Source organism: Myotis davidii, unplaced genomic scaffold (genome assembly GCF_000327345.1).
Source record: "Myotis davidii unplaced genomic scaffold, ASM32734v1 scaffold657, whole genome shotgun sequence".
NCBI lineage: Eukaryota > Metazoa > Chordata > Mammalia > Chiroptera > Vespertilionidae > Myotis > Myotis davidii.
In genome coordinates this window covers 1,116,137-1,118,763 of record NW_006287917.1, presented here as the reverse complement: position 1 = coordinate 1,118,763, position 2,627 = coordinate 1,116,137, and the positions used below count along the sequence as shown (strand labels likewise).

Below are 2,627 nucleotides of genomic sequence, written 5' to 3'. Positions count from 1 at the left end.
CTTTCCTCTCCCTTCGGGGCTTTTCTTCTCTACACAGTTGTAAATAATTTATTTCTCCCAGGGAACATACTTAAATTTAAGGAAAAGACTCAAATTTATCAGGCTTCATCACTGATTGCATTTCAATCTTCCTTTTTTTTTTGTCAGTTCTGTCAATCTCTTTTTTGAACAAATATATATTCTTCATTCAAAGGAAAGAAAATGCAATAGAAAAATGACCCAGAGACATGAATTAGCAGCTTAAGTGAAGTAAAAATATTTCAATTCTTACCAATTTACTCAAAATGCATATTAAAATGAGACTGTTTTGCCTAGAAGATTGATGAAAATTAATAGTTGGAGCATATGCACTTTGGGTGAAAATGTAGGTAAGTAGGTACAACAATGGAAATAGCCCCTTTAAAGAGCAATTTGAACATATCAATAAAAATTTTTAAGTACATGTACTTTAACTCTGCAACTGTACGGGTTATTGGTTCATTATAGCATTGCTTACCAAGTGAAATGTTTAGTAATAAGGGCTAATTAAGTAAATTTAGGAAAATCCATACTGTAAGATATTTTTGGAGGTTTTTCAAAAATAGTAACATATAACTTTAAATACAGGCAGAGAAAGATAGCCATAATGCATAATATGAAAACAAGTTCCCTGGTAAAAAATTATCTGTAATTTCATGTTAATATATGCAAAGAAATAAATTATATGCTATAACTGGATATTTGGTGGGATTTTTTTTGGGGGGGTTTGGTTTTGTGTTTTTTTGCCAGAAAATAAAAATAAACATTTTATTCTCTTAATTTTGTTTCTTTTTAAATAAAAATAAACAATAAAACAAAAATTCACAAGCTGCCTTCTTGTCCAACCCTCCCTCCCCCCACCTCTCTCCTACCTGCAGTCTTAGGCACTTGCTCCCTTTCCTCACAGACACAGCCATCCAACTGAGAAAATGAACTGCTCTTAGCACATGGAGACATGATGAAGGGAGGTGGTGAACTGTGTCCACACTCAGGGTTAAACGGAGCAAGTCTGCATTTTCTGGGTTATGGATTGTTTCCTTTCATTAGCCAAATTGAAAAAAGAAATTCCTTGGACCAGATGCTTCAAAGCTGAAATCCTCAGGACCATTGAAGAATGTCTTGAAGATATTACCTGCACCAAAATCACCCATATTCATGCTCCCCTCATCCATGTCCTTTCCATTGCCATAGCAGGTCTCTTTCCTGGGATCAGAGAGGATGGTAAAAGCATCTCCCACTTCCTTGAACTTTTCCTTCTAAACTTGGGCACTGGCTCCACTGTGCCCATCTGGGTGGTGCATCAAGGCCCGTTTCCAATAAGCTTTCTTGATTTCATCCTCAGCGGCATTCTTGTCTACTCCCAGAACCTTGTAGTAATCTTTCCTCTTATTCTTCTTCAGTTCCAGCTGTGCATCTTTTGAGTTGTGTTCTTCTGTTTTCTCCATCTGATACTTTTTCATGTTCCAGCACTGCTTCTTCCTACTGTTTTGTGTCTGTGTAACCCTGAGTTCTTCTCAGGTAGGCTACTGAGTAGGTGTTATCGAGCTTCACTGCATTTGTGCAGTCTTCCATTGCATCATCCAGTTTCCTAGGCTTAGGAGTAACCCTACCCTGATTACAATAGAGTTTAGCATTTGTTTTTATATTATTGTTAGAATCTATCCCCAGGACTTCTGTGGACAGTTCATATGCTAACTTGTAATTTCCTTCTTTAAAGGCTTTATTCCCACCTTCTTTCTTTTGTTTAAGTGCTTTGGCATTTCTGCAAGCAACGCAGGCCTTCTCATGTCCAGGAGTCATCCTGAGAGCCTGCACAAAAAACTGAGCCACCTTCTCAAGACAATCTTCATAATGAAGGCAAAGGTCTGATACATACAGAGCATCTGCATTGGAGGACTCCATTCATATGGGGAGGATCTCTCTGTTGCAAGTTTTTCTTGACTATTGTTACCACCTCTATTTTTCTGGACAACCTCTATTTTTCTTAGGTAGGATCAAGTCATCCTTCCTCCATCATATGTCCCCGAGTTTCCCTTTCCATTTTGCTAGAAATCAGACGGATGAAGAGAACACAGGACCAGCTGCTGAGGTACTTGAAATAAGAGGAGCCGAGGCAAAGAGGTGGCAATGTAAGTTTAATGGAGAGTCTGAGGATGAACTTAGGGTTTCTCTCCCAGAGGCCATAGCCTAGAATGTGTGGTCTTTTTCCTGCTCTTCTGCAGAATCCCTGTTGTTGTTTTTTTAAATTCTATCAAAGAGAATTCAAACCTGCTTCCTCATGGTGTCTGCTGCTGCCAGTGCAGTGGAGTGGGCATGTCAGAATGAGATGGGGCTCGAATCCCTTTAAGGCCATGGGAGCCCTCCCAGGACCCTTAATGAGCAGCCAGAGGGAAAAGTGGGAAAGGGACCCTCCCCCAAACCAGATGCCCAGTTGGCAATGTCCCTGCCACTGAGGGAGCTGTAGCAGCTGGTTTGCTGTGTAGTGCGTTGGTGCAGGTGGGTCTAGTGGGTAGTGTTGACTATGGGCCTTGGGAAGGGGCAGGGATGATAGGAGCGGAGCTGTCCAGTCCCAGAAGGAAACTGCTCCTCAGTGAGGAAGCAGGTGGCAC

The 2,627-nt window shown here is 40.7% G+C and overlaps 1 pseudogene; it reads right to left on the bottom strand.

Annotated features, from left to right (window-relative positions):
- Positions 1-1,018: 1,018 nt before the first annotated feature.
- On the bottom strand, positions 1,019-1,920 carry LOC102763385 (annotated as a pseudogene).
- Positions 1,921-2,627: the final 707 nt, after the last annotated feature.